This window comes from Grammomys surdaster, unplaced genomic scaffold, assembly GCF_004785775.1.
Source record: "Grammomys surdaster isolate TR1022 unplaced genomic scaffold, NIH_TR_1.0 279, whole genome shotgun sequence".
Lineage (NCBI taxonomy): Eukaryota > Metazoa > Chordata > Mammalia > Rodentia > Muridae > Grammomys > Grammomys surdaster.
In genome coordinates this window covers 12,321,226-12,346,484 of record NW_021604720.1, presented here as the reverse complement: position 1 = coordinate 12,346,484, position 25,259 = coordinate 12,321,226, and the positions used below count along the sequence as shown (strand labels likewise).

Here is a 25,259-nt window from a genome sequence, read left to right as displayed (position 1 = left end):
TCAGGAGAACAACAAACTCCTTTTGCAATTGGCTTATGAGAACGCCAATTTAGCGTGCAGGACCGCCCTCAGGGGCAGGTATAAGGACAAAGACCTAGATGAAATGATTAAACTCTGCAAAGATGTAGATCCCTTCGCTCAGAAAGTCTCCCAGTCTATAAATCTGGCTGTGGGTGCTGCTACTGGCGCCGCCCAGAATCATACATCCTGCTTTCGGTGCGGCCAAACTGGCCACTTTGCTCGCCAGTGCCCCTCAGATAGAGCCCTCCCCCAAGCGGGGAGAGAGCGCCCTTTGCCTTCTGCCCTCTGCCCTCGCTGCAGGCGGGGTAGACACTGGGCCAATACCTGTCGCTCTAGGACTGATATTCTGGGCAACCCTCTTTCTCCCCTTCCGGGAAACGGAGTGAGGGGCCAGCCCCGGGCCCCTCAACCAGTCACCTTCCTGCCGGCCTCGGGGAACAGCCAGGCAGGGCCACGCCAGACCCTTCAACAGCAGCTCCCAAGCCAGTCACAGCCCTCCGCCGGGCTACCCCAGGGAGCGGGGGAATGGACCTCTGTGCCTCCACCGATACAATATTAGAGGCGGATAAAGGAGTCCAGATAATTCCCTCAGGGGTCTTTGGCCCCCCTCCGCCTAAAACTTACTATCTCATCTTGGGCAGAGCTTCTGCCACGCTCCAGGGCATCACTGTCTTCCCCTCGATTGTTGATAATGACTATGTGGGAGAGATTAAGGTTTTGGCTGCAAGCTCCCGAGGCCCCATCCATATTCGCCAGGGACAGCGCCTTGCACAGGCCCTTCCCCTCCCATTGGACACGACCTCGCCTTCACTGGGCTCATCCCGGGGCGCCTCCACCCCGGGGTCCTCAGATGTCTATTGGGTTCAAAGAATTTCACAAGAACGCCCACAATTAAAACTTAAGCTTAATGGCAAAGCCTTTGTGGGCATTCTGGACTCTGGGGCTGACTCCACAGTTATCTCCCAGGCCTCTTGGCCCCCTTCCTGGCCCTGCCAGCCCTCTCTGACCCACCTCCAAGGCATTGGCCAGTCCACCAATACCCTCCAGAGTTCCCAATTGCTAACCTGGGAGGACCCTGAGGGCAACTCTGGACACGTCAGACCTTTCATTGTTCCAGGCCTCCCTATCAATTTGTGGGGCCGAGACATTTTGAGTCAAATGGGAGTTCTCATGTTCAGCCCCTCTGCGGCTGTCACCCATCAGATGCTAGATCAGGGATTTATTCCTGGCCAGGGCCTGGGTAAAAACAACCAGGGAATTCCTGCTCCCCTTGAGGTCTTGCCAAAGACCTCGCGTTCAGGACTAGGTTATGACTCAAATTTTTCTTGAGGGCCATTGCTCCCCCTGCACTCCAGGCAGACAAGATCACCTGGAAATCGGATCTCCCTGTCTGGATTGACCAATGGTCCCTTCCTCAACACAAGCTCACTGCGGCCATGCAGTTGGTGCAGGAACAGCTAGATGCTGGCCACATTGAGCCTTCTACCTCCCCTTGGCTTACTACCCTGCTGCCCACTATATTGGGGCCCCTTGTTGGTATTCTTTTGCTTCTCTCCTTTGGCCCTTGGGCTTTTAATCGCCTCACAAGTTTTGTTAAAAACCAGATAGATTCCACAGTTAAAAGACCAGTTGAAGTCTACTACCATCAGCTAAAAGCAGAGGACGACACCGAGGCTGTCGCCCATGTGGTGGTGACACAACCTGAAGATGAAGATGTGGGGCCCGCGCGCTCCTCCCTTGGCCGGCCTCTTAACTTTCGGGCCCTAGAGGGGAGCTCCTGGCTCTCTTGGCTGACCTTCCGTATCCCTAGATAATTGAAGACAGGCGTCTCTATCCCACCCCGTTTAATTGGCTTGCCCCTGCTATTGCTTGAAAGAACCTCCCAATAGCTGCCTCGACAGCTGCATCCCTGCCTTGGCCTAGCTACATCCCAGCCTTGGCCTAACTGCAAGCCTGGCACTAAACAGGACGCGACCTCATAGCCCCTGCACCCTGAGGACTTGCTTCCATTGCACCAGGAGTGGGTATGAGGATCGCAAGGGGACCAGCTCTTGCACCTCACGGGCCTTAGCTGCCATTGCACGTGAGAGAGTGGTCTCCCCTTCTCCTTCATGACCACGAACTTGGTCTTGACAGACAGCCAAGACTGTCTACCAACGGTGCCTCTCAATGGCCTTGCTGCCCTTCTGGGACCGCGAGCTGCCTACGGCCGGGATGCCCTCCCAAATTCTCCCATCCTTGAGTTTCTTCCTCTAAAAGACGCCCTCTTTAGTTTACAGGGAAGGGGGAGATGTCAGAGACCAGGACCCCTAACAGGGACCCCTGCCAGCCTTCCCCCTCGCCTGGAAACCGAAGCCTTGTCACCCACCTACATCCTGTTCAGTTGAATACCTTGACTATGCCTCATCCTGCTGAAAGCTGATGCACAAAGAGATAGCTACTTCTGAGAAAAGCCCCTAACCACAAAATGTTCTAGGGCACAGGCCAAGAAGAAGCTGTACCTTTCCATGACCCCACCTGCCTTCCCCCTCCCCTAACCCGAGCTTGTTATAAAAAGCTTGCCTTTTTTAAAATACACGGCTCTTGACAAGCAACCGTTTGCTTGGGTCCTTCCTTTCTCTCGCCCGTTTCTCTTCCAGGTTTTGGTTCCCCTCGCCCCCACGAATAACCGAGTCCCGCAGGCCCGGGACAGCCAACCAATGGGAACTTAATTCAGGACCATGTAATACTATCTGTTAAAACAACACATCCTGGTCCCCTCTGGGCCAGGGATTGCTGTTTCTGGGCTACTCATTTCTCACTGGTTCTGCCCTCTTCTGGGCGGCAGCATCAGTGTAAATGTATGTGGATCCCTAGGGAAGCAGGAATGACCACAGCCCATAGCACAGCAGAATCTAGGTGGGAAGAGGGGAAGGGAAGGCTGACTCCGTTTTATTTATGATCAGGGCTGGCCTTCTGAAGTTGGAGAAGGAACACGATAAACAACACCAGGATCAAGCTTCTCACCGCAGCAGGAAACTCCTGGGTTATGATATACCTCATACTCCATTCACTCTCAGGTGAGTCTGCCTTCTCCAGTGTGACTGGGGACAGAAGGGATCTAGATTTTGGATGTTTCTGGACTTTGGAAAGTCTATGTAGACTTTTTCAGGTGAGCATTCCCAGATGGGTGAGTCTGAAATCCAAAGTATTCCAAGGTCCAGGAAAAAAAAATTTTTTGTTATACTTTTTATTATTTAAAACAATTTTAAATGTAAATATATTTTTGATGCTTTCTTCTCCCTCAAGTCTTTCTAGATCCTCTCCCTCTCCCTATCTTACAACTTTAAGTTTGTTCTCAGAAACCAAAAACCTAATGCAACAGTAACCCGCCCAACCAAGAAAACAAAATAGAATGACCCCCTACACACATTTCATTTATGGTGGTTCCATGCTCGTGATCTACTTTTCAGACTCTCCACTTCCAAATACCACCACCCTGAGGGTGGGGGCCCAAACATTTGGTTCTTTCTGAGTAAGCCAATGTGACTGGCCAAACTCCACAGACCTACTTCTTCCTCACGAACATCAGCTGCTCTGCTAATTTGAAGAATCAGGTGGTTTTGCTGGTAACTTAGGACATCCGTTAGCATAGTGGGGGCTAGAAATGGACACGCCTGGATGCCTTCAATGTCACTTGAGATGGATGAATAGATGGATGGATAAGCTGAGGGAATTTAGAGACCATCTTCACTTAGGATAGACACCTGCATCCTGGGTTCTTAGCATGGTACCCAAAACCTGATCTCCAAATGGTTCTGAGTTCCAGCCATGGTACAGTGAACCTGACTGTGGGTTAGCCACATATCCAAGCATGTGTATGATTGCTGCTCAGGATTGAGGGGTATGACCGAATGCTCTTGAGTCTCTCTCTTACAGGTTTTAGTCAGAGTACCTGAAAGTATAGGTGGGGTGCTGAGATTCCATCTGACTTACTGAAGATCAGACATCTGTGTGAGGCATATTTTCATCCCCCCGTCTCTGTCTCTGTGTGTGTGTGTGTGTGTGTGTGTCCACGCGCGTGCACACACGTGCGAGCGTGAGTGTGTACGTGCACGCGTGTGTGCATGCCTGTGGAAGCCAGAGGTCAGATTCCAGTGTTTTTTTTTTTTTTTGAGACAGGTCACTTACTAGCTCAGGACTCACCAATTAGGCTAGGTGGGCCGGCTAACTCCATCTTCCCAGTGCTGGGATGACAGCTGTGCACCACTATGTCCAGCTGTTTTTACATGGGTTCTGGAGGTAGAGCTTAGGTTCTCTTGTTTTCTCAGCAAGTGATTTACTCACTGAGCCATCTCGCCAGCCCCTGCAACACACTTTCTCTCTATAACCTCGTAGCCAGGGTTCTGGGAAGCAGCTGGTCCTGACTCCGGCTCTTAGGAACTTGCCCCCCCCCCCCCGCCACCCCCAATCTACCTGTGTTATTGATGGCACAGGTTAGTCAGCAGTAGCCATTGTTCTATATTGACTGTGTAGGATGGGATGTTAGCAGGTTCCATACATCCATCTGCCTGCAGTCAGCATGAGCACATTCATTCTGCTCACCATGGCAAGTTTCCATAACGATCTTTGCTTTGCAGGGAAGATAATGTCTGTGGTCAGCCCCTAGGTTCCTCTTGTCCAGTGTCTGCCAGGTGAAAAGGCAAAGATCTTCCCTGTGGGACCCATTGAGTGGCTCATCCTCAAACCCACAAGAGTTTCCATTTAGGGAGATGCTGGTTTGTAAAGCTCTTGGATGCTAGTGCCGGCAACAAGGCTCTTATCTTAGCTACAGGCAACATTTGAAAATGGGAGTCATTAACATGTTCTAGTCACCTCTGGCCATTAGGTCCCCAAAATTTCAACACAAGCTTACATTCACACCGGATGTGGTAGCACATGCCTTTACTCCTAGACACAGGCAGGCAGATCTTTGTGGGTTCTAGGCTATCCTGGTCTACAGAGCATGTTGCAGGCCAGCCAGTGGATACATAGTGAGATTATGACTCATCAGTCCTTCTTGGGATAACGGATGAGCTCTGTGTCTTGGCTATGCTACGTCAGCTCCTTGACTGCGGTCGTGTGTTAGAGTTTTTAGAAATTCTGCCACTGGGGAATGGAAGTAAGAAAGACAAGAAAATGGAAGTATTTTTTTTTCCAGTTGTGTGTGAATCTGCAATTAGCTCAATTTGAAAAGTTCAGCCTAAAGAGACTGAAAAGGAAAATGCACTCTGTTCTGAGGAAATGCCTGCCAGCTGCTTTCCTTAGATAGTGGAAACCTGGGTGAGTTGTCAGGACGTAGCAAGCCAGCCTCACGCCAGCCTTCCTACCTGGAAGAAAGGCTCTGGGATGGTCCATTTGATGGGCTTCCCTGAGCTGTCACCATGAATGGGCCTTTTCCCTTGTAACTAGGTCATAACCCACCCTTGGCATAGTCTGCCTTCTATCCTGAGTTCTCCTCCACTCCCACAAATCACTCACTGCAAGCAATGCCTGGCATTTCTAAGCATCAGACTCTACATCTCAGGGTCTCAGGCTCCAGAAAGCCTTCGCCAAAACAACTCTTAAATAAAACTTGGAGAAACCATCCTGGGTGAGAGCAAAATAGAGAGTGAAGCTCAGACAGGGTTTTTGTGAGCAGTCAGTACTTGGAAATCCAAGGATACAGTGCCTAGAGCATCCTTCATACTTGGGAGTGCCCAGCAGCGTGGACCACTCCTCCTTGACACAGGCATGTATACAAGGGCATGTATAAAGCCTTTACTTAGTCTGAATGTCAGAGAGAAAGTGGACCCACAGAAGGAAGCAATGGTCAACCCTGAAGCAGTCAGTGGCTAGTTCTGTTTCTGATGGTGAGTAGCATGGAGCTGGAGAAGGAGCCCCAGGCTGTAGAAACTGAGAACTGCCAATTAACTTTGTGACCTCAGCCTGGTGTTAATAAAGCTTTATTGTAACCCATTCATTTACAGATTCACTCTAGAATAGCCAAGTTGAATGGCTGCTGCAGACTGCACAGTCTATGCTCTCTTTACAGAGAGAGTTGAGTGACCCCTGATTTAGAGCAAACTTCAATATAAAAATATTATCAAGTCAGTGTTCCAGAACCAGGTCACTTGCTCAGAGCTTAACTCACTTTCATGAATCCACATGTGACTCTGTACCTCAGCTTCCATTGGCATCTGATGAATAAGGAGATGGGGGCTCTTCCTGAAGAGTAGATTCTTAGCCTTACATGCTCATCTGGGGACGGCAGGGATGTACAAGCAGTCCCAGTGCTTCATCTGTTCTTTTTAAAATAAGAAGAACCACTCTGCTGATGAGATAGCTAGACACAAGGCATAATTCTTCAAAAGCGTGTGTGCCTGTGTGTGTGTTTCACATGCACAAGCGTCTGAAAGTCCCCAGGCACCATGAACTTGTACTTTGAGACAGGCTCTCTCACTGATCTGGAACTCACAAATCAGGCTAGATTGACAGGCCAGCAAGCCTCGGGATCTGTGAGCGCCCTACTCTTGGGTTCTAGGGCCCAATTTCAGGTCCTTCTGCTTGCTCTGTAAGCATGTTATTGATTAAGCTGTCTCTGCAGCCCTAAAAGTATTTTTGTAATCCAAATATCTCCAAACAGTTTGACAGCAGAATAAAAAAAGGTCAAAGGCCAAGTCACAGCGTGGAGAAGTCATGCTCAGACAGGCCTGATCAAGAAGCTCTAAGTCCCAGCGAGAGATTTTTGTCTCAATATTATAAGATTGGGGCCAGAGATACGGCTCAGTGGATAAGATTGCTTGCTGTACAAATATATGAACCAAAGTTCAAATTCTTAGTACTCACATCAAATGCCAGACATGACCATGAGGCCATGTTGTCAACCCCAGTGCTGTGGTGGGGGAGGGGACAGAGACAAGAAGATCACTAGGACCCACTGCCTACCAACATCACTGCAGGTTGAGTGAGAAACCCTGTCCCATAGGAGTAAGGTGGGTAGGGAGTGAGGGAACACGTCATACACTGCTCTCCTCTGTTCTTGCTCATGGACACACAGGTGTGAGCACTTGTGCACATACACATGCACATATGTATATACACTCACATCTGGACCCCCCCCCACACACACACACACAATGTATCACATCAGTACCCTATAGCACCCTGACTGGGAGTTACCATTAACTCCCTGGGATAAATAAATGAAGGCTGATAATGGGTCCCCGGATTAGTGTGCCCTTGCCTTCTCACTACGAGTGGATCTCTTCCTAAAGCATTGCCATTGTTTATGACACTTGTTTCAGGGGATTACAAAACTAGAAATGTCTGCAAGGTCTGCACAGCTGCATGAATGAAGTACACGAGAAGCAGGATCCAGAGGAGCTAGCCTAGGCAACCTTGATTTGGAAGACCATTCTTTACCACGGTCTTCATCTCAGTGGAGGTGATCCTGAACCTGCCCCTCCAGAATCTTCTAGAACAAGGGTGGTTACACCCCAACCCAGCCCAGCTCAGTGGTTCCTAACCATGGCTACATGTTCTGGCCAAGGGAGAAGTTTACCGCCCACTCAGACTGCTCCTTGCCCAGGATTATGATGGGTCTAAGAACTAGGGGCTTTCCAAAGCTCTCAGGTAACGATGGATCAGCCACCACAGAGAACCACAGCCTGAGATACCAGCTCATGACCACCAGGATCATTGTCTCCTTTCACTGGAGACATCACCACCACAAGCAACCACTGTGGTTTCAAATCACAGCTGGAAGACAGACCCTTTCCATTTTTAAGATGATGGTTTCATTAGTGAGCCACCCCTCTCTCCTGAGCTCAGCTTTTATCCTGATGCGTCATCTGGGAGATGTACCCATCCTGCCCTCAGTCACCCTTTCCCAGGGCTAGCACTGATTCATGGGTTGTGTTCCACTTTGTTTTGGAGACAGAGTCTTAATGGTAACCCAAGCTGGCTTCGAACTCATGATTGTCCTCTTGTGCCCCCAGGCTCCCAAGTGCTAGCTAGGGTCACAGGTAGGAACCTTCACAGCCTGCTGTAGAACTTTCTAGAATACTGCATCCACTATGAAACCTAGATGTGTCGTGGATGTAGAAACCTAAAATGTTATCAGTGGGCAGAGAAACTATCAACATGAGTTCCCTCTGTGCTGGCCACACCTGGAACAGGATAGGACAGGCCCCTTCAAGGCTTTCACAATTCCTGTCCCTTGACCAGACACAGGAAGCGCAAAGTCCACAAAGTCCCCTTCTCTGTCAGATAACAACACAGTCCTTTCAACTGTCTTTGGGTCCCAATAGCATCCAAGAGGCATTCCTAAACATCTCACCACAGCCCTGCAAAAATATGCAAAAGTTTGCATATTTATTTTATTCTATTTTCCTGCACTAAATCTAACTCCCCAAAGCAAAGGCTTTATTCACTATTGTCTCTCTAGTGCCTGGAGCACGTAAAGGGAGTTCCTGAATAATACACACACACACACACACACACACACACACACACACACACTTCTCACTAAAGCCATCACCCTCAAGTTCTCAGCCCCATTGTACACATAAGGAAACTGAGGCACAGAAGGGTTTGCAACTGGTTTGCTGGAGGCCAGTTTGGGAGATGGCAGAGCCATGCTTTAACAAAACCAGGCAGCACACTCCATACTTCTTTGCATATTTGGGAGGGGAGGTACCATCATCCCTGGCTCAGTCTGCTCTCTTAACCATGCTTCTAAATGAAGAGCCACTGAATGAATGATTGGTGTTCTGCTGACAGATGTGAAGCTGTCAATGAGACCCCTATATACGGACACCTGCATTTTGCAATGGGGTACAGTACACTTGAAGGGCTCACCCCTCACAGCCATCATTCCGTTCATCTCAGACGACCCCTCACACCTCCATCCCCTCAACGAGAAAAGCAGTGGGACCTTGAGAGATTTCAAAGCAGAGTGAGAACTTGAAGTCCACCCAACTCCTGGCATGGCTCCCTAGACTTCTTGCTTTGCTGGTACAAACAAAGGCCACAGTTTGGATAGAGGCAATGCTAGGACACTTGGTAGGGCAGCCAGAGTGCACACTGGGCCAGCGTATCCTCCCTGCCAGTCGTCTCCTTCAAGAAACCATCCTTACCGCCATCAACCCCTAGGCAGCTGCCACATCTATGTCACTCTGACTGAGGTTCAGTCTTTGAATTGGACCCTCCCTATCTGTATAAGTAGAGTTGGCAGTAAGTGAATGCAAATGACAGCACAAGCCAGCAGGGTGTTGGGGTCTACACTTCTTTTCCTTGTGGTATCAAAATTACCTTCAAGGCCAATCCCTCCTGGAGAGCATAAGGAAAGTTTTCTTGCTCCTTTGAGTTGAGGAATGGTTTCTTCTGCTCCCTGGATATACAGATATACATGACTCTATCCATACATTTTTTCAGTTATGGTGCTTCATGGTTTAACTTTCCTATCAGACGATGAGGTAGGATCCCTGAACAAGAAGCTTATCTCCTTACCTGAGCCATCTGCGCACAGCTTTAAAGTAATGCTCATTTAGTGAGTGAGTTTATGGAGAACCAGTCTTCCATTTGATTTAGAGATTATGTGTGTGGTGAGGAGGGGCTGTTGAACAGCTACATCGCGAGCGATGTTCACGACATCAGATCCACCTCTCCTCCCCATCTCGCTGAGCGTTCCTCGGGGTGAGCTTTATTCTAGTCATCTGTACTTGCTGAGCTGTTACTTACATCAGAGGTGCTGGGATTTCTTGGGTAAATAACAAATAAATAAGCAGATGCCTGAGCAGACTTCAGCCCCAGAGGTGGGACAAGAGAAAGGAGAGTGGAAGCTGACTGGCCTAGGAGGCCAGAGAAGCTGAGCTGTTTAGGAAAATCCAGCCTCTGGGATTAGCTGTTCTTGAAAGTAAACATCACTCAAGCCTATGCAGAGTGACAACAAATGTCTGATAAGTCTGCAGGCGCTCCTTACTGTCTGCCAACTACTCCTGAAAAGAGACACCAGGCACTACAGTTCCCTGACAGCCAGCAGGCAGAAGGCAGAGCTCAAGATCTGACTGTGAGGGAAAGTGTGATGGGGTTCCCGAGGCAGTGGGAAGAGGACATTTGGGGTGCACCCGATTAAGATGCTCATTTACATGTCTGGAATTGTCAAATAATAGATAAAAGATATTCTATTTTTTAAAAGTTCTAGAGGACTGGAGGTGGTTCAGCAGTTAGGAGCACTGGCTACTCTTCCAGAGGACCGGGATACTGTTTCCAGAACCCAGATGGTGACTAACAGCCACCTGTAGTGTTACTTGTAGGGATCGACGCCCTCTTCTGGCCTCTGTGGACACTGCATACACATGGTGCGGTGCATAGATATGCCTGCAGGCAAAACACTCCTTCACTCAGAAATAGCTTTTCCAAATGCAGAAGAGGGTGCGTAGAGGGATGGAAGAGGAACCATCATCAAATCCCAGTGGGCAGACATGAAGAATGATTTCATCCTGGCCTCTTAGGGGCTCTCAGATGCTCCTTATCCCCTCCTGACCTCATCTAGCAGAAGGCAAGAAGGGAGAAGAATGGGAAATGCTAGACAAGACCTACATAGCGGAAAGGTGAGCCAAGCAGGGCCAGGAACAGTGGCTCAGGGCTTCAGAGCCAAGTGCTAGCTGACAAGCCCTTACTACCTACAGCCCCACAGCCCTGGAAGCCAGGCCCACCTGCCCAGGATCCCAAACTCACACACTCATCAAGAATGCAGTGTCCCCGCCCCATGGAATTTTATGGCTGGTACAAGGAAATGTTTGTAAGAAGACATGCATGCAGCACCCTGATATATAAAGAAGGAGTGGCCAGATCTGCCAGCACAGGCACTAGAAACGGAGGTCATTACAAAGCCACAAAACTGGTATTCTTTTAAAATTTTTGTTGTTGGGGGTACTAAGCAAATCCAGTACCACCGAGCTACATTTTTAAATTTAATATTTAAATTTGAGTTAAAAGCCAATTTAAAATTTTTAAAAGAAGTCTGGTCTTTCTAGCTTTTTAAAATGTGGGTTCTGGAGGTGGAACCCAGGTCTTCCTGCCTGCACAGCAAGTATGGTATTGGCTGATTCTTCTCCCCATCAAAATTCTTTGAAGGGGGCTATTGTTAAAGACCAGCGATTACCTTTGCTGTTGTTCTTTAGTCACTCCCTCTGATGTCACACATCACTGTGGAGGAAACCAGCTCTGGGAGTCTTTGCCAAACACATCGGTCACTCACTCCAAATGGAAAAAGAATGATAACCATAGTCCATTGTCCCATGACACTATGGTCAGAGACACTGTCCTGGAAGGGGGTTTTCTCATCCTAGGCTCCGCAGCCTGCCTGAGAACTGGTTACTAAGTCTGAAGGGAACATGTGGGCCCTGTTACCATGGGTTCACCAGTCTGCTCCTGCAAACTGTGCTCAGGGAGCCAGGAAACAGATGTCCCCAGAGTGCCCAGAGGATGCGGCAAAACATTGCTAGGATCTAGCACTTGCTGTGTAATGGTGTGTGTGTGGGGGGGGGGGGTTCTTTACAAAAGACCCCAGCATCAGACACCTCTAAAGGGCAATGAAGTCAGAAGACTTCATTTAGAATAAAAGCAGACTGCCTTAGAAGTGATAACTGAAGTTATTCCCCACACTCTCAAACATCTAACCAAAGTGAGCTCAGACATCGTGATGCCAGACAGGCTGGCAGACCACTAAATAGGGGCTCTGGAGTTGAACTGCACTGAAGTAAATCCCTGTCTCTAGGGAGGGGGTGCCATTCATGAGCATGGGCTGTGTGGTTCAGAACGCTAGGCCAGAGACTCCAATCTCCTGAATGCTAAGTGACAGCAGACACCACCTTCCTTGTTGAGGGGTGTGAACCCTGGGGCTTTCAGAGCCTTACAAACAAAAACTCATCATCCATATAAAAAACAACTCTTTGAAGCTGCAGCCAGTCCTGCATACCATACAGAGTCTGGTCCCAGTACAGGGGACAGAGAAATGGATCCTGGTGTGGGTGCTGGCTTGCATCCTGTTATGTACATCTGCTTAGTGACTTCATGTGGATACAGACCCATCCCTGGCTGGGTACCCCCTACTGGACAGGACCCTTCCAGACTCCTTAGCAGAGGGGGGTTTTGGGGAGCCAGAGGCAAGGCTGTTGTTGGCATCCATCCATCCCTTAATCCTGCTAGTTCCATTTTTGCCTCCCTATACCCCTGATAGACTGTGGCAGGAACTCCAAGGCAGGCAGAGGCTCTGGATGAGGGGGACCCACACGGGAGACAAGTCACAGGGCATCCTGGGATTCAGTTATTCCCAAGTCTTGATCTGAGCTTGAACTGCTCATAGATGTCTGATAGCAATTGTGTCAGACAGCATCTCCCAACCTGGGGCCCTCAGAACATCACCTAGGAGATTGAAATACCTGTGTCCTGGTTCTGACCATAGAGGGTCTGAACCAGTTGGCCCATGGGAGAACCTAGCATAGGTATTTTTATCTAGCTCACAGATGTCTCTATGGCATAGTCAGGGCCAAGAATCTCAGCTAAGGACCTATGTTCCCCTGGCAAAAAAAAAAAATTGTTTAATATAAGTTTATAAAAATGTATAATGCAAATCTATTTTATATACACATTCACAGTGGTATTATTCAAAACATCAAAAAATAGAAACAACTAACCATGCCTTAGATGAATAAACAAAATGCAATGTGTGCATACAATGAAATAGCATTTAACCAGAGAAAGGAAGGAATCTCTGGGCCTGGGCAGACGTCTCAGAACAGAAAGTGGTTGTTTTACAAGCACGAGGACCTGAGTTCAGTTCCCAGAACCCATGTTAAAAGCTGGATGCTGTGGCAAGTACTTGTAATCCCGGTTCTGGAAAGGCAGAAGTGAGTAGACCCCTGGGGCTCTCTTCAGCCAGCCTCATTCACTTGGAGAGTTACAGGTCAGTGAGAAACTCTTGTCTCAAAAAAAAAAAAAAAAAAAAAAAAAAAAAGACTCTGGCCTGAATGGGGTTGACACTTGAGGAACAACTTCAGAGCTGACCTCTGGTCTGCACACACACACACACACACTCACACTTTGCCCCTGACACACACACTTACACACAAGGAGGGATTTTTGACACCTCTTATAGCATAAATGGTCTTTGGAGACATTATGGTGCAAAAGTGAAGCCAGACACCAAAGGGCAAATATTACATAATCCTACTGATAAGAGCAGTCACATTAATAGGCCCAGAGTGTCTGAAGGCAGCTGTCCTGGGCTAGGGAGAGAAATGGAGATCGTGGTTAATGGGCATGGAACTTCAGGTTATAAAGATGAAAAGACGATAGACATGGATAGTGGAGATGGTTATACCACAGTGTGAATGTACCACACTCTCTAAACTCCACCCTTATACATAGTTAAAATGTATAAAATGTAATTAGAATGTCTACTTTTACTGTTTAAAGGTTTCTAGACTGTGAAACATCTCAGGACCTTGAATATATTACTGTGGTTCTCTCACCAAGAAAGGCTGACTCTACAGTTTTTGTCCCAAACTATTTGCTTATGGAAAGTACCTCAAGGAGGGGATAGAGACAGGGGGACATCATCTTGTAGACCAAGAGGGCTCCTCAGAGAAGCTTGGGGGTATCAGAGTAAGCTCCACATGACCAGCTTCTAGCATTGAGCCCCAGCAAAGTGTGGGTCCCAGAGCTCAGCAGACAGGAGGCAGAAGCTGCCAGGACTCATGCCAGGCAAACCCTGAGGACCACTGAGGGAGAAGCAGAAGTTCAAGGAGGCCAAGCAACTTGCTCAAGGATACACAGATGACTGACAGACCAGGAACACAAACCCAGAGCAGACAGACTACACTGCCACTATCCAAAGTAAGACTGACCTCCTAACGGGCAGCCTTGGGGTACCTGGGAACTGGGCAGAGGTACAGACATCCTGCATCTGCATTTTAGCAAGGGGCCAGGTGAGCATGTCCATTAGTGGGACACACTGCCTTCCTCTGCCTCCCTTTTCCACGACACACACACACACACACACACACACATATCCCACTCCGCCCCGGCCATCTTCTCTCCTGACCCTGTAGTTATTGATGCATGGTGAGCCAGATGGAGACCACAACAATATCTTTCCCAGTGTGAGGCCTGCAAATGAAGAACCTGTTGATCTCCACCCCCTTGCTTCTTCCTAATGATACGGGCCAGCCAAAGCCTACACGTAATTTAGCTTCTTGTCACAATACAGCAAACTGGACTCTTTGCCAGCTAAGGAACACATAGGCAAGGTTCAGATGATCAAAGAGTTTCAAAGCAATTCTTTGCAGAATCTACCCACTCCTGGGCCCATAGAGGAATCACCCCGAATTACAGAGTGAAAAGATACAGATCTGCAGCTAGCCTACCCTATTGGTTCCCTCCCCCCCCCCCAATAAGGCCCCATGCCCTTCCCTAGCTAATCAAAGCATCCCAGGTGATGGGTTTCCCTGTGGTTTTCTAGGGAAGCTCACTGAGAAGCCAGCCTTTTGTTCCAGAAGCAATTTTTAGCAGAGGAAGCTGACCCTTGGTTCTGCTTCTCCTAGGCCTAAAGATTCACTAGGTCCTCCTCACCCTGAAGCCAAGTGAATTGTTGTAAGGCAGGGCTAGGAGCCCGTTCTCACAGTCTTCCTTCATGGGCCTCAGTCAGAGCCGATTAGCCTCGCTAATCTTGCTCATAAATCATTCCATCTTCTCAACTAATCGTCTTTATCAACACACCTGTGAACTTCTGGGGAACTTCTACTCCTTTCTAGAACCAGGCTTCCGTTAGATGAAGGCATTTTGAGGTGGTGATGCCCATGAAGACATTTCAGTAAGGAGTCAGGGAATCCTCTCCTCAGCAGTTCACCTCCAAATAAGTTCAGACACATGGCTACCAGGCCCCACAAATGAGGCTTGATTGCAGCCACCTTTCCCCAAAACACACTCTTGTGATGGCTCCTCCTACAGGAGGCATACCAGCTCCTCTCTAAAAGATTTAGCAGTACAGTGGGATGAGGCAGAAGACGGGAAGATGAGAACCCTGACAGGCAAGGTCCTCACAGCGAGGGCCACAGGTCCTTCATTGTTATGCTTAGATTTCATAATTTTCTTTGTGATTTTAAGGGCTTCTCACATTGCTTCTAAAAAACATCCCTCCTCAGTGGTCTAGGGGGACAACTATGGAAGTAAAGCCTGCTGGCATAAAAAGTATAGTAAGTGGGTCTGGAGAGATGGTGTCACAGTTAAGAGCACATACTATTCCTGTAGGGACCCAAGTTCAGTTCCCAGCACACACCCATAACTCTAGTTCCAGGAGACCTGATGCCTCAGGAATCCAACGGTATGTGTGCTCATGTGCACGAACCCACACTTAAAAATAAATGTTGTCTTTTTAAAGTATAATAAGCTGGATATCCACACCTGGGAAATGCCATGTATCGGGAGCATACTGTTGGAACAACCCTCTCCATGATGCTTCATGAGACCGACACTTCAATTGTCCCCGAATCTGCCACCCATCTGCCCAGTGTAGGAGGCAACAGTGATCTTTTCTACCCTTCAAACCTCCCATGATGGGAGACAAGCAGAGTCCCAACTTCAGAGGCAGCATAGCAGACCAGTCACCATCCGGCCTCAGGGGCCAAATGCAATATGACCACCTGCCTCAGGCTCCTCAAACTACACATTTCCCACTATGATGGGCAACATGCTTAGACTGTGGGCCACAGTACACCCTTCATTCTTTCAGTTGTCTTCATCAGGTGTTTGTCACAGTGAAGAGGAAAACAGGGAAGACAGGTAGGGAGGCAAAGCTAAGCCCGCTGAAAATATCTCTCTTACCCTTGGGTCTCTCTGGCCTTCCTGTAGCAAGAATGTCCCACCACCCCATCTGTCCAGACAACAGCCGTCTCCAGCAAGGGATAGCTAACCACTGTATCTTCTTAAAACTTCCCATCCACAGCAATCCTTTCATGTGCCATTCCGGGTTGTGGGGAATGAAGATATGCTGACCTTGACCTTCCAGCCTGAGGATAAGGATGCTTCCAGCATCCTCCAGCGTCCTGACATAGATGCCCAGGGAATGTCTGTCAGAGGTACACTTTGTAGTATAAGGTAAAACTCAGGCAGTGTGCGTGTGGGAAAGACCTTCACTGTTTCCCTTTCCACTGTGACAGACACCTGATGAAAACAAATTAAAGAATTAATGGTGCATTAGGGTTCCCACAGAGAGGTCTATGAGGGAGGGAAGGAGGGAGGGAGGGAGGAAAGGAGGAAGGGAAGAAGGGAGGAAGGGAGGGAGGAACTTCCTTTGCTTCCATCTCAGAGGGTGGTGGTGTTATGGACCACAGATGTCACGGGTGGTACAGCTGACAAGTCTACCCAACAGAGTCTGCTCTATTTAATGGCACCCTACAGGAGACTATTATCTTTGCCTAAATCTCCTTACAATAGCGTGGAGTCGTTCCAACTTCACTTTCTTTTGTCAAATCCAAGGCAAAGAAAGCATATTAAGCACAATGTTAAGAGGCTAGGATCAGGATGCTCAGATCCAACTCTGAGCTAGAGATCTCGGAAGAGTGATTTAGCCTCCTTGTATCTAACTTATATCTTTGGAAAAATGGAAAAGAGGGTACCACCCTACTGCCCTACAGCAGGAGTGACCAGGATTGACAAAGGCGTGTGTGTCAAGTGTTTAGAACAGTGCCTGCCCTCTTACCTTCAAAATCTGCCTTGCTGACCACCGGTCCCTCCTTTTATGTGATGCTCTCTATGGCCCTGATACTGAGGACTACACCAAGAGTGTAGCACTGTGCACATTACAGGTTAGTTCCTTAGGTTTCTACCCTCCTAACTAGAATGGATGTTCCCTGGAGGCAGGGTCCATCCTTAGGAAGCTGGCTCAGTCTACAGTCCTGCAGCTAGATTACAACACACAGATGACTTCTTACTCCAAAGAAATGACCCAGGGGGCCACCTCCTCATGGCCATTTTACATACATGTAGATACCTCAGTAACCACACGTTACTGACTGGAATCAGCTCGTGTGGGATCTGCCAAACTCTCACTGGACTGGAGCCCATAACTGAAAGTCAGACATTTGTAGTTTGGATGAAATTAACCCATGGTGGACACACTGGGGCGAGCATGCAAACAGATGGTCTAGCAGATGGATCTAACTTTTCGACACTGGGAATGATGTTATCGTCTCTAAAGTTCACACTCAAGAACCATGCACACACACATACACACAGACCACACGCCGCCACCACCACGACCGCCCTTCATAAAGTTTGAAGTAAATTTAGGATTGTATAGCTGTCGCTGGCTGCATGGAACCTCATACTGCACCCCCACAGGCTGCAAGTGCAGCTCAAACGATCTTTATCTTTCTACTCTAGCTACACACAAGCTCAGTGGGGTCTTTGCCTTACACAGGGTGGCACATTTTCACCAAATCCTAGTTATAGAAGGGTCGATTCTGAGAGCCCGAATAATTGGCTCTCTCTGTCTCAGGGAAGAGGGTGGTCTTGAGAGAGATGCATTAATACTCTGAGCAAGTGAGCATGATCACATTTACACAACACTTCACACTGAGGCCACGGAAGCCTGAGGGATAGCCTGTGCCAGCATTCTGCCCATTTCACAGCCAGGGAACCAAGGCTCAGATAGCCAGTGTCCTCTACAAACTCTAGGCAGTCAGTGTCAAAGCATAACAAATGGTCTCTGAGCTCTGGTTTCATTTCTCAGGGATCACATGACCCATAGAAGGTCCCAGATTTAGAACAGACCTACTAAGGACCATTGCACGGCACAGTCTGTATTGTCTTGTGGTCATACCTGCAAAATATAACAGAGTCTCCGCTTTCCAAAGAAACTGTAGCAAGCCTAGAGTAGGGTATTTGTTCTTTGGGATAGGGGTGTGGCGCTCAAAATAATACCTAAACTCAAACACATCTCTCATCTGAACACATGTGGTGCTCAGAGCTTTGTAAGGAAGGGACACATACACGCACGCACGCACGCGCAAGTGGTGTACCACTTTCTGAACACCAGTCATGGTTCCAGACATGAGGTTATAGCGATACATCCACACACAGACCCAACCTTGCCCCTTCCCTCAGGCTAGAAGATAACTAGAGTTCAAGGTCTCAGAACTAGGAGCTTAGAGACCAGAAGGCTTGTCTCTAGAGTTATATTCTTAATCCTCAACAACCCCTTCATGTGTGTCCACACTCTACCCCATGGTATGCACAGGCTAAATGAGACAGTTGAAAGAGAGGCCACATCTGTGGGCACAGCTCCCCAGTGCCCAGAATGAAGGAGCCTATGCAGTCAGTTACCAAATACTCCAAGCTGAGTTTATACCTTAGTCTCAGAAGTAACGGCAAAGTGCATCTGGTCCCTGCCTTCACGGAGTTGAAAGGCGGAAGGGTAAAGACTGGCAAATGCCTGTATCATTTCATTCACAGCCTGCCATGAGCTCTCATCCATGGGTCCAGCATAGACTATGAACTGGGATGACTATTTCTCCTAACTGACTTACCATGGCTGCTGGGAACCAGCTGGCAACTTCATCCCCATGGCACATACATACCCAAACCCTACTCCTTTTTGCTACAAAATATTAAAATCAAAGTCATTTGCTTTGGCCTCACCTTAACTGCTCGACAACTCCCTGAAGCCTAATTACTCGCTACTGTGCCAGCGCTCCTGGCCACTGTTTGTTTCCTCTCTCCCCTGGGTCAATCATGAAGTGAGGCTTTGCTTGCTGGTAAGCATTCCTCCAGGTATGGACACGAGGCCGTGACTTTCAAAAGCATCTGCTTAGCTGTCCTTCCATGCTGTCCTGTCCCTTTGAGGGAAGACTCCTTCCTTCAAGTCTCTACCCCCTTAGCAGCAAGGATTGGGTCCCTTGGGCTCAAAGCTTTGCACAGAGCCAAGCAGGCAGATGGACATCTAGAAATGAGTGTTGTGTTGCAGTTGCTTTAAGTACAGGGCCAGGGCTGTGTATTTACTGAAGTATCAAAGGAAGCTATGGGACCATAACCCAACAGGACAGAGTCCCGTCTGCCAAGGGAGGGCTCCCGTTCCTTCCTTCTCAGCCACCTAGTGGAATACCTCCATTCCTTTCCCTAGCAGGATATCCCCAACTTTCCCAAGAGAAACACTGAACAAATCCAGCATGGTTATTTGTCTTTTTTTGTTTGTTTGTTTGTTTGTTAAAGTGAAATGCTATGTTCCAGTACTTCCCTAATAATGGGTCACATCAGACACAAAATCCCCATCTTAACGTCTGTGACTCCCGTGTGGAATCGCACGGCGAGATTGCTCCTACCCGAAGCAGCACATAGCAGTGCTTGATCGTTTCCATTTTTAACCTAGGCAGGAACACTTCTCAGAGTGGAGCAGGGAGCCGAGTGGGCGCGGCGCTCTGGATTGCAGGAGGTCTGACAGTGGAGTCAAGAACGTAGGATCTGCCTGTCAGAGGGCTGCAGATGGCCCAGCGGGGAACAAGGTTTGATCACAGATAGCCGCAATCGTCTGGATAACCGGAAGACTGCTTTTTGACGGCAAACAAATCAGTATTAGAAACATACCAAGAAGCGATTTGATGTTTGCTGCTGCCAGGGATCCGCACACCTAGTTCCTCAGAGGCGCATCTAGCAGGAATGGACTCACTTTCCTATTTTGTCTTTTCTATCCCTATTTATCATAAGTATGGATCAGAATATAGGCTTAACACCCTCCTCCCCTACTCCTTTTTTACAAAGATTTATTTATTTATTTTATGTATGAGTACAGTGTAGCTGTTCTCAGACACACCAGAAGAGGCCATTGGAGTCCGTTACAGATAGATGTGGTTGCTGGGAATTGAACTCGAGACCTCTGGAAGAACGGTCAGTGCTCTTAACTGCTGAGCCATCTCTCCAGACTCCACCCCCCAAGCCCACTTTGTTTTTAAGGTTCTATTTAGCCCAGGCTAGCTTTGAATGGACTAAAGAACCAAACATGACCTTGAACTGCTGCTCCTCCTGCCCCCTCCTCCTGAGCGCTGAGATCCAGGCATGTACCACCTCACTCAGTTTTGTGCAGTGCTGGGGAGGGAACCCAGAACCTCAGGCATGCTAGGAAAATACTCTACCCACTTAGCCACATCCCTAGACCACATTTTCATAAGCTGGTTCCAGGAGGGACTTCTACGGCAGCCAAATCAGTTAGTATGAATCAGTAATGGCGGACACACATCTCTCAGAACCCCCAAGGGAGGAGGAAGTGAGTGCTGAAGTCGACTGAGACTTTGATTAATAACATTGTATAAGTATTAGTTCATGTGTGCAAATGTAACATTGTAAAGCTAGGCGTGAATAGCTGGGTGTGCACTGCTGGAGGCTAGGACCAGGTAAGTGGCTGTCTACATTTTTGTTGTTGTTTGTTCAAATTTTTTCTATAAACCTAAAACTTCTCTAGAAAAATAATTATTGAGTATATTGAGTATATCCCCCCCCCCGCTTTTTTGTTCTCTGGGTGGCTTTGGTCTTCTCATCTGGAGAACAAGAGCATTAATAGCCCCTTTGTAAAGAGTCCTTAGAAGAAGAGATACAGAGTGTACTCAGAATGTGCCCAACACATGACGCGCCAGGGCAGCACTAGCATGTGCCAGGTACCACTTAAAAATTCCACCTGTCAAGTGGCTTAAGTCTCATGACAGTCTAGTGGGTAGAAACTTCTGTCATCCTCATTACAAAAGGGAAAACTTGAAACTTAAAGATTACATAACTTGTTCAAGGTCACATCACCAGTATGAAGTTAACTGGGACTCAACCACTAGGCCTGCTTTCACCATACGAATGACTGCCTCCAAGATGCGCAGACACAAGCCTTTGTTAGCTCCTGGAAATCTTCTTAACTAGCCAGCATGACCTCTTTTTGTTCACAGGTAAGAGAGGCAGAAAAAGCCCAAATGCCAGCAGGCAGAGTCTTGGTGCTGCTGACATTAGAATCAAGGCTTCTGCCTCCCAAAGACTTGGACCCATATGACCCTTTCCCACCCACCAAGCAGCAAAAGGTGGGTGTCTAGATGACAAATGTCTGTCTTCTCCAGCCTCCTCTTGTGATCAGGCTGCTGGCTCTACCACAGCCCTGCTCCTGTAGCCTGTACCTGGTGGTTGTCCCCACACAATCCTGATGTACCTTTTGCAGTTCTGGTTTCTGCCTCCTCTTTCTTTCTCACGCTTTCTGCACCTCTGATACCTGCACTGGCCATCTATGAGACTTATTGCTGGGGTACTGTCCAATGACTTCATCTTTGCTTGATCCAGCTGTGTACCAGCTCCCGTTGGCATGCCCCTCCCATCCTTACCCGGTCTGCCACGTACTTTCCTTCACACTACCCCTTTCCTCCAGCTCTACCCCATACAGAAAAGAAGCAAGGGTAGAGTCACAAAAGCAAGTGGTTCACAAAGCATCCTCTATCCAAAGCCTGCATCAGTTTGCTCTACTCCCCTGAAATTCTACAAGGCCCTTCATCTTCAGCCTGGTCCTCCCAGCCTTCTTCTCAAGGACACTCAGCCACCAGGCACTTCAGAATGCTCACCCACAAAGAGGGAACCTCAACATAACCAAGCAAACTCCACAGGAGGGCTGAAACCCCCCAGCAGTAACAACAAACCCACCTCCTCTCTCCTTCACCTACTTTTTAAAGATGCTGGATGCCAGAAAACTACAGGATGACAGAGCCGGAAAAAGAGGCACTCACTCAAACTCAAATGAGGGGTTGGGTGGGGGATAAGGACAGGAGAAGCCTTGCTAGGCACAGTTTAAAACAAAAACAAACAAACAAACACCCAAACCAAAGTAGGAAGTAAACATTTTTCAATGTAAAACTGTTCCAAGATAAACTGCAGAATTCTAAATCCTCAAAGATAAGGTATAGCAAAGTCAGAAATGTTTGCTGCCACGAGACAAGAGCAAATGCTTGGTAAGGGACGTGGTCAGCTCATACTCACCCAGCTCCATGGACAAATGGCTGCCCAGTGCTTGTAATGCCCCAGCTCTGTCTCATGACCAGAGACAGCGGGTGAAGACCCAAGTGTGTAACTGTCCTATCATACAGGGTAGAGGATGTCTCCCATGCCAAAACGGCACGTTAAGGGCTGATGCGGGTAGTGTGTATAATCCCAGTAAGCCTGTGAACCAGATGTAGTTATCACCCCTGCATCCTGTGCTGCAGATGGGAAAGCTGAAATGCACACTGGCTTCAGACAGCAAGCTAGGCTTTCACTGACTGTATATGCTCCAGAGCAGTGAGCAATAGGACTATGGGCAGAAGAGTGGACACTTGTGAGGGGCTGGAACAAGACACTATGACAGGCACTGGTTTGGGTGTCTACTTAACGACTGGCTGGACAGGGACAACCTTTAGGATGCTGCACTAATGAGCAGACACCCATGAGAGAGAAGGACAGAGAGGTCATGATGGTCAGAAGCCTTAAAAGTTGCCCATGCAATGTTCCCGTCACTGATCCTGATTTCCAGGTCAGGCCTTGGCATCTGCATTCCCCAGGAAGTGTCTCTTCTTGCAGGCCAGGCTTGAGAAGAACCATCCTTAAACACTCCAGGTGCTACCACCAAGAGCGGCCTGGAAACTTGTTGGTTCCCTCTGTGGCCTGAATGGACTCCATGGTCTCAATCCTTATGTTCAAGCCACAGCCCTCTATATGAGAGCATTCAGAGGCCTTTGAGTGTATGTGAAGGGGACTAGGGTTAAAGGAGACTAGGGTGGTGGGGTTCCTATAATGGAGTAGTGCCCTTATAAGAAGAAGGAGGGGGAGGAGGAGGAAAAAGAGGAGGAAGGGAAACAGAAGGAAGCTTAATCATTTTCTCAGTTTCATAGGAACATATCACACAAAGGCATCTCTCTCTCTAAGCCAGACAGTCCTCACTAAGACACCAGAAAAATCAGTAACTCCATCTTTAACTTTCCAGAGGGCAGAGTCACTAAAGCAAGTGGATCACAAAGTATCCTCCATCCAAAACCTGCATCAGTTTGCTTTGCTCCCCTGAAATGGTACAAGACCTTTCATCTTCAGCCTGGTCCTCTCAGGCTTCCTCCCACGGACACACACAGATCTGTGAGAAAGCATCTTTTTAGCCACCTAGCCTGGGGTATTTTGTTATAGCAGTCAGTGACAGACTCAAGGTCCCTGCCATTCATTACCGTGGCACAGGTTTGGGCCACACCCACCTGCTGACTTCTGTGTTGCTTGCACTACATAGGCCAGGGTATCTCAACCTATGAGCCACAACCCAAATGACCTTTCAAAGGGTCACCTAAGGCCAAAGGAAAACACAGATGTTTACATTACAATTCATAACAGTAGTAAAATTACAGTTTTGAAGTATCAACAGACAATCTTTTGGTTGGGGGTCACCACAACATGAGGAACTGTATTAGAGGGTCCCAGGAAGATTGAGAACCACTGGTCTAAACTATGAAAAGAAATATCTAAGTCCTTGAGTCTAGATCATGCTTTCAAGTCTCTCAGGGAAAATTATAAATTTTCTATTGACATCATTGACCAAAATTAAGTAATTATTTTTATTTCCCTATGTGTATGATAAATAAACAAATACTTTGGAAAATTACTACGTTAAATCAAGTCTTAACTTTTATTAAACATCCGCAAGTGATTTTGCAGTGCTGGTGTAATTAAAGGCAGAGCCTTGTACATGATTGGCAAATACTCTACACCTCCAGCCTAGCATTCAAATACTGATCAACCACCTACCTGCAAGTGTCCAGCAACACTCTAGGGCAGAGCTCACTGGTATTTGGTGTACACTGAACTCACTGGGGACCTTGTTAGGATGCAGATTCTGTTCTAGTAGGAGAGAGAACGAAACTATATCCCTAGTAGGGTTGTCATGATGGCCTACTACGTACTCTGGGCCCCAGCCTTGGTAGCAGCAACTCTGACTTCCTCTTGCAAACACCTCTTAGGCATAGTCTCTGCCACATACCTGAACTGCTAACCTGAAGTCCCAGTCCGCCATTATCATAGCAGTAGCCCAGGATGAAAGCTTTGAGTGAACATCTATCTGCTCCCCAGGTGCCCAACAGGTGATCAACAGGTGTCAGCCACACTTACACCCAGATGTTGGGCCACACAGATTTTTACATTTCTAGCAACACTAACCCTTAGGTGCCCAGCCACACTGACTCCCAGGTGCACACTGACTCCCAGATGCACACTGACCTCCAGGTGCACACTGACCACCAGGTACACACTGACTCCCAGGTGCATGCTCACTCCCAGGTGCACACTGACTCCCAGGTGCACACTGACTCCCAGGTGCACACTGACCTCCAGGTGCACACTGACCTCCAGGTGCACACTGACCTCCAGGTGCACACTGACCACCAGGTGCACACTGACCTCCAGGTGCACACTGACCTCCAGGTGCACACTGACCACCAGGTGCACACTGACCACCAGGTGCATGCTCACTCCCAGGTGCACACTGACTAACAGGTGGATATATTCTTTGCTACAATCAGAGCCTGCAAGGACATAAGAGTAGTTTTTTGGGGCCGCAGAGATGGCTCAGTGGTTAAGAGCTCTGGCTGCTCTTCCAAAGGACCTGGGTACAATTCCCAGCAACCACATGGCAGCTCATAACCATCTGTAACTCCAGTTGCAGGGGAACCGATATCCTCACACAGACACACTTGTAGGCAAAACATCAATTCACATAAGAAAGAGTGGCCTTTTGGTGACCATCGTCCCATGCTAGAGCACAACTGAGTCCTAGAGACTGGACAAAGCTGAGTTACAGACACCTTTCAACCTCCGAGCCCAGTCTTCCAGTTTCCAAGCTAATCACTTTCCATGTTTGCTAAACTCAGTTGGGATGGTTTCTGTCATTGAGACAAAGGCCAACCGCATCCACGACCTCACAGGACTCCAGCAGGTCAGCCCCTTCTCCAGTATACACCAGAAAGGAAGTGTCTCCTACAGAACCGACTGCAAGTCTCTGTGATTCTTCATTGTTATATGGCTTTTCTGGGTCAAGATTCTTGTCCGCTCTACTTGACTGTAAGCTACTTAATGGTAGAGGCTGCCTCTTGTAACCTGCTTGGATTCCACAGTTTGAGAAAAAGAGAGAGAGAGAGAGAGAGAGAGAGAGA

General features: G+C 48.2%; 1 protein-coding gene and 1 long non-coding RNA gene across 5 annotated transcripts in view; one reads left to right on the top strand and one right to left on the bottom strand.

The window, feature by feature from the left end:
- Slc24a4 (solute carrier family 24 member 4) overlaps window positions 1-25,259 on the bottom strand; it is a 144,343-nt gene that overhangs the window by 113,502 nt on the left and 5,582 nt on the right. The gene's annotated exons all lie outside the window — the stretch shown is intronic.
- Window positions 2,977-23,716, top strand: LOC114629296. 2 transcript variants are annotated; one of them, XR_003712627.1, is made up of 4 exons: window positions 2,977-3,080; window positions 16,031-16,163; window positions 21,009-21,137; window positions 21,476-23,716. It is a non-coding gene; the product is annotated as an uncharacterized LOC114629296 (long non-coding RNA). The 2 variants fall into 2 exon arrangements; XR_003712626.1 differs by lacking the exons at window positions 2,977-3,080; window positions 16,031-16,163 and having other exon boundaries at window positions 19,618-21,137.